The sequence below is a fragment of the Marmota flaviventris genome, unplaced genomic scaffold (genome assembly GCF_047511675.1).
Source record: "Marmota flaviventris isolate mMarFla1 unplaced genomic scaffold, mMarFla1.hap1 Scaffold_597, whole genome shotgun sequence".
NCBI lineage: Eukaryota > Metazoa > Chordata > Mammalia > Rodentia > Sciuridae > Marmota > Marmota flaviventris.
Window position 1 is genome coordinate 22,501 of NW_027288394.1, and position 7,417 is coordinate 29,917.

Here is a 7,417-nt window from a genome sequence, read left to right on the forward strand (position 1 = left end):
AGTTGTCCCAATGTAAATACTGCCTGGGTAAGTGAAATTATGTGTGTTTTTCTTTTGGTTGCCTTTGATGTGGAACTGGGAGTGCTACTGGAGTTTTGACGCATTGCACTCTGCCTGCCTCATCCTCCCGAGTCCCTGGGATTACAATCCTGTGCCACCAGGGGCATCTGTGTGCAAAATGGAGTTCGCAGACTTCTCTTGTCTCATTTCTTCCTCTGTTTTTCTCCTCCTCCTCCTCCTCCTCCTCCTCCTCCTCCTCCTCCTCCTCGCCCCGCCTTCCCCTCCCCTCCCCCACCCGCACCCTAACCTCCCCCTCCCCTCCCCTCCGCTCTCCCTCTCCCCCTCCCTCTCCTCCTCCTCCTCCTCCTCCTCCTCCTCCTCCTCTTCCTCTTCCTCCCCCCATCCCCCCCCCGCCCAAGTTAATTTGTCAATGGTTTCTTTTTAGCTATAAGTGGCGGTAGGATGACTCCACGAATATTCCTTATTTCAAGTGGGGACATTCTTTCCTAATCGGGAGTTCAGTTTTAATTGCATGCATCAAATCATTACTTGTGTGGGTCTGGGCTTTTTCTTCTCTTGGTGGTCAGTACCTGGAGAGGAATGTCACAGCCAGGGGGGGGGTGCTCTTGAGTGTTTGTGCATTTCTGTCCTTCCTTGCCCACCAACTCAACTCTCGCTCGCTCCCTCTCTCCTTCCCTCCTTCCTTTCTTTCACTTTTGCTTCACTGTTTCTTTCCTGCTGGTGCTGGTGCTGGTGGTGCTTCCTTTCGTTTACTTTTCTTTATTTTTGTTCTTGATTTTTTTTTTTTAATATTTGCTCCCCCTCCCCCGGCCTTCTCTCTCTCTCTCTCTCTCTCTCTCTCTCTCTCTCTCTCTCTCTCTCTCTCTCTCTCCTCTTCCTGTTGCTGAAAGCTTGGCCCAATCCAATAAGGATGGCAAGGTCTTGAGACACAGGAAAAAAGGCTTATGGCAGCACTGGCAAAGCAAAAACACAGGGACTCTTCTGCACGTCAGCAACAACAGGAGATTTTGTAGAGGAGATTCAAAGGCCACCTTGCACTTCTTCCTGGCCGCAGTTGTAATTCGGCTTCTTACTTTTGATAAGAGTCATTTCTGACATCCTCTGGTCTCCAAAGTCTATGTGACTTCAAGACTACGCTGGGCGTGGACTCGTGCCTAAAACAGGGAAGAAAGGTGATATGATTTCCACTGGATTGAATCCAGAAGTACCTAACCACCACCACGGAGTTACACCTCAATTTTTTTTTTTTTTTTTTTTTTTTGAGAGGGAGTGTCCCTTGATTGCTCATGTTGGCTAACATCAAAGGAGACAACATCCTATCTCAGTCTGTGATAAACCCTGTGGTGGTGTTATCACATGGGGTGGGGGGGGTGGTGTCCTTCCCCTTCCCCTTCCCCTTCCCTCTCTCCTTTCTCTATTTGCTGGTTAAAGCTCAAGGTCTCTGGAGGTTGCCTGAGTACTCCCAGGACCTCACCTTCTCTGGTGAGTAGCTGAGGTGGTGGTTGCTGGACACGGTCCTACCATTCTGATCTTTCACTACTCTTACTGTTCTCTTCCAGGACTTTTGGATCGACTTCCTTCTTCCAAGGATGGTGGAATGATGACAAAGATGATTTGGGACACTTTTTTTTTTTTGGTGGTTGTTTTTCCTCCCGGATGGCTGTCAAACCTGCAGCAGCACACACATCCGTCCATCTCGAAGTGAAGAATCTCTAAAGGATCTTCAAGGAAAGCATGGACAAGGAGGATTCGGTCCCGGGAGACTCTTGACACGAGATGGGAAATCCCCCCCCCCCCCCATTTCTTCTGGAAAGTACCTAATACCAATAAAGACAGGACAAAATGCAGCACAGGCTGGCTGGCTGGCTGAGGTTTATGTAGCGCCGAGTAGTTCTACAGGTAAAATTGGATCCCAGAGCAACTGTGCAGCTACTCAGGGTCCTTGCCTTCCCCAACTGTCCCCTATGGGACCGAAGCTGCTCCCTCCCCTAAGGCTTTCTCAGTCAGCTAATCCTCCACACTTAGGAGTGGTGAAGGTGGGACACACGTTTTAGGCTTGCTTGGCTTCTTCAGTCGGATCTCATCTTGCCACCGGGTCAGAAACACAAGCATATACACGAGAATGTGCATAGCGACGGGTTTCCACCCTGTGGAACTTGGGAGTCCACAGTGAGTGGTCTGTGGTCTGAAAAGGGCAGCCTCGTTAGTTGCAGTCACTGAACGCTAGGTGGCGCAAAGCTACCGTCATTTTGGAAGGCCTGCCTGAGTTCCATTTCCAGTTTAGATATAATCTATCTACATGTGTAGACATAGATAGATAGATAGAGAGACAGACAGACAGACTTAGATATGTATATCTATATCCATATAGAGATCACTAAGCTGCAAGCCGCCGCGTCATATCTTCCTCTCTTCCCTCAGCCTACTGAGTCCCTGGAAAGACAGATGGGCACGGGCCTCAGTGCGGTTGTTCCCCCGCCCCCCCTCCCCCATACAGTAAAGTCCCCCGGAAGCACTGGGGGGCGGGGAGGACATATCGCTTTCACCCCTGGTATCTGATCACTTTCCTTAGCCTTTAACATGCCCCACCTAGGAGATAGCTTCTGTGCCTCTGCCCGACCCTTGGAATTTGAACTATAATCCACACTTCCCCCATCCCACTCACTCCAATTCCCCAGCAGTAGTCCCTCCCAAGGCTGTCACCACTAGAGGTCCATAGTAAACACCTTCCCCCACCCCTGAGAGTTATGAGGGAGGGCCTGGATGAGGTTAAGAGAGAAACAAACAAAAACAAAACAGTGATGTTTCCTGTGTGTGTGTGTGTGTGTGTGTGTGTGTGTGTGTGTCTAGTGTGTACCGGTCTGCGCACAAAACCCAAACAGGATGAATTTGGGCCTGGGAGAAGGAGAGGGAGGCCCTTCCTGGGTTTACTTTCTGGGGAAGGGAAGAGACAAAGGAAAAAAGGTGAGGGTGTTGCCCAGCAATCAAGACCGTTTGTGGACCAATGCCCAAGGCCCTGGGTCTCTTCCCCAGCCTAGCATCACAAAAGAAACAAAAGTAGTGAACAAAGAGAGACTCAAACAACCAAAACAGGCAAGGCAATCTCATCTCAAAGTGCCCACGGGAAAGGAAAAAAAAAAAAAAAATGAAGACTGCCAGACTGCCGTGCTGGGCTGGGATGGGCTGGGGTCCTTTATATCTCAGCGTTGGAGTGCTCGCCTAGCATATTCGAGGCCCTGGGTTCCATCCTCGGCTCCAGATAAAAAGAAACTAATAACATAAAGGCATTGTTTCCAACTAGGCCAAATAAATAAATAAATAAAATCAAGACACTAGAAGAGACCTTGCTCACACAGAAAAAAAAAAAAAAAAGCGGGGGGGGGGGGCAGATCAAGATGGAAATCACTCTACCCTTGGCATCCAATAGACAAATAAGGCTCCCCATACTCATGTCAGGGTTTCCTTGGTGGGGATGGAACTAAAAACCAGCCCCTCACACAGGGGCTGGTTTCTGACTGGAGCCTGGAACTGGGGACTGAACACAGACACAGTTTACCACTGAGATAAACCAACATCCCCTCCCCTTTTTATACAGATATTTTTATACATTTTTGGTAAATCCATTGATTTATGAGTTGAACCCAGAAGCGCTCACTTGACCACTGACTGAGCCACATCCCCATATTCAATTTATCTATCTATCTATTCATTTGTTTTCTGGCTTGCTTGCTTGTTCTAGTTAAAGCTTGGTCCCAGGGTTTCAAAAACTGACTTCCAGACCACTCACGTAGAAAGGAATCAAGCCTTTATTAAAGCACAAGTAGTGGCGACTGAGCAGAAGAACATAAAGCTGTTCCCCTGGCCAGCCCCAAACAATTGCAAGGGTGCCCCTTATAAGCCTGAAACCTGCAAAAGGGACGTTTTGGGGGGAGGGGGCGTCTAGCTAATGCAAGCAAGCCATAGCCATGTTACAGAAGCGGGAGAGTGAAGTCAGGCGGAGGGACGCTCAGCCAATCACAATCAGCCTAGCCACTCCAGTGACAGAAGCATAGCCGCCCCCCCCCCCCCCCCCCCCGTTATGGGCTAGTTACAGAAACAATGTCCCATTTCCGTGTTCTTAAAGGTTTCTATAGCACAAGGAAAAGAACATCTTGCCCCAGTCATCACCCTTCTACTTGGCCTGGTTGTTTTACAGAATGGAGACATAAAACAAAACGGAGTCCCATTTGCTTTTACTATCACAACTTTTCTTTTGGAGACAGGGGTCTCGCGAGGTTACTTTCTCTCGCTATGAGCTTACAATCCTTCTCTCAAGCTCCTCCTGATCCTCTGGGGGGGGGGGGGGGGGGGAGGACAGACATGAACCCCCAACCCATGCCTGGCTAAAACTTGCATTTTAATTTTTTTCCCCTTTAATTTCTTGAGTTGTAGATGGATGGACACACTATCTTTACCCTATTTGCTTGTGTGCCCCTTTGTTTTGGGTTCTGTGGTGCTCAGGATCGAATCCGGCGCCCCACACGTCCCAGGCAAGTGGTCTACTACCGAGCTAAAACCCTAGCCCAAGCTTTGCATTCTAGAATGAATACATTTCCTTCAATGCTGAAGGAACACAGACATATTTATTGTACAACAAGCCCAGAGATCTTCACATCACATTGCCTAGAAGTCCTACGTACATTCATTGACCTTTGACTTTGGAAGCCACGTTCAGAATCTATGACTCTGGCCAGATAACTGCCACGATGTGGTTTTTGCTCACCAACAGTTGGACCTAGGTGAACAGCTTGGACTCAAGTGGACAAATACTCTTATGCGTTCAGAAAACAGTGCCACTCACCTGGTACAGGAGTATTCTTTCAACAAACGATCACCAAACCCTTACTTACTCAATTAAAACTAACAGATGTGAAAACTGGTCATTAATGGCACAGATCTTTTTATTTATTTATTTATTTTTAAACTTTTTTTTTAGAGAGAGTGTGAGAGCGAGAGACAGAGAGAGAGAATTTTTAAATATTTATTTATTTATTTATTTATTTATTTAGTTAGTTAGTTAGTTAGTTTTCGGTGGACACAACATCTTTGTTAGTATGTGGTGCTGAGGATCAAACCCGGGCCGCACGCATGCCAGGTGAGCGGGCTACCACTTGAGCCGCATCCCCAGCCCCAAGCACAGATCTTTTTTTTCTTTTTTTTAAATCTGAATGTTACACCGAATGCGAATGCATATGTTAGAACTTCCACATGTGTCACTGACTATGGGATAAGTTTAGAGCTTCGATACAATACACGTTCTAATAAAAAGGGCACTAATTGGTGACCTCTCATGTAGGAAACCTATATGTCTTTAAGTGTACCGACTTTTGAAGAATAAAATAATCTCTCACACACAGCATACTACTCTAGTCCCCAGATGTGCACACATCTCCAGTGACAGACATGTGGGGTGATTCAGGAGAATCACAAGACTAACACAGCCTCAGCAACTTATGGAGCCCTGCGGTAATGAGAGAGAGAGAGAGAGAGAGAGAGAGAGAGAGAGAGAGAGAGAGAGAGAGAAGGGGGGGTAGGTGTTGGGGGGGGTGTTGCTCAGAGGCAAAGCATCTCAGAAGGAAGAGGGGGAATTTATTATAATAAGAAAACATAAGAACTGAACCTTTACAGCAACAAAACTCTGACGACTCTGCTGACACTCTGTTGTTCGAGGCCTAACAAGGTTATCAAACAGAAAAGTGATTTTCTGGATGGAAATTCTAAATATTTGTTAGCCAATGGGCAGATAACCGACCCTGAAAGTCAATATAGCCTTCACCTATGATTAGGGAGGGGGAGGGAAGGAAAAAGAGAAAGGAAAAAGGATATGGGTTTTAACATGAGCCTCAGTGGCTGAGCAGTGAGACTTATACTCAAAGCATATAAAGTGGACCCCTGTTACATTTTCTTTCTGACCCCCACCCCCACCTCCCCCCCCCCCCCCAGTTCCTTGATTTGACAGTTGGGAGAAAATTTTTTTTAAAAAAGACAAAAAGGACAACAACAGCAACAGACAGAAACCACAGCCACCCTTACGAATTTCTGAATTTACATGAGTGAATTACTCTTCTTGATTCTCAGTAACATAGTTTATACTTTTCATGGTTTTTGGTTTGTTTGTTTGTATGTAGTTAAAAAAAATCAGAAGAAATTATTGGTATTCATTGCATATAGAGTGACCCATGTTAGCTCGATCTTATCTCTCAGTTGCAAAGAAGGGGGGGGGGGGCGAAAGGGGGGAGGGGTTGTTGTTGTTGGTGGTGGTGGTGGTGGTGGTGGTGGTGGCAAAAAGCAACCTGGAACCTGCTTTACCTAGGCTACTGGCTTGATAAAGTCTTCCTTACATGGATGTGTTGTAGGGACAAATGAGGCAAGGCACCGACCGAACAGAGCAGGAAAACGGTTTTATTTGGCTGCAGCCAAGTTCAGAGGACACGGCTGGCTTTTGCTGTAATGAATTAATCCCCTGAGTTCAGGTAGTTTCAGAGTTTTCTACCGAGCATGTAAGGGGAGGGGCTCAGAAACTCATGGTCAGCAGAAGTTCACATAAAAGCAGCTTTTTCTCTCACTGTTCTGGGCATGTTAACCCCTCGAGGACAACACCTGAGAAGGGGAGAGCTTCTTCTCCCCTGTCTAGTCTCCCCCTGCCAGCTGTTACCATGGAGTCCAGTTGGTAACTTCTTCTCGTATCTTAAACCTGTAGACATCTCTGTGAAGTCCAGCTCAAGGCCAGAGGCCTTGTTTGCACATTTCTTCAAAGTACTATTCTGGATATGTTTGTGAAAAACTAGTAAGGGGGAGTGCTGGTATCTTCTCGGCCAGTGGCCAAGTAAACAGGGTGACACGAAAATAGGAAGTTTATCCACCTTGAATTCTTTGGCAGAGACTCTTCGGGCTGACAGACCTAAAACCAGTCTGGGTGAAGATTTCTGAAGAGGCCCAGTTAAGACTTTTCAGTGGAGAAAGGGAGTGCCACTTCAGATGATGAATCATCGCAAAGACACATTGGACTGACCCAAACATATCACATATTTTAAGATTCTTCTCATTCACGGCAAAGAGTAAGCAGTTTTAGCTAACAATAGTTTGGTTTCAAAAGGCTTTTTTTTTTTAAATCTAATCCCCCTGCTTTTCCCTTAGAGCTCTTCTCTTTTCTCTAGGAAAACTCTACTCTTAGTCAGAGGTCCAAATCTCCGTTCAAATGACACAGGAAAAAAAAAAGAAAATTCTCTCAAGCACCTGGCCCCCTCCTGCCCCAAACAAAAAAGTTCTGGGTGATCAATGAATTTAAGAGGCAGGAAGAATGGATCATTAACAGAAATGAACATAACCACAGTTACTACTTTCTAAGAATTGGAAA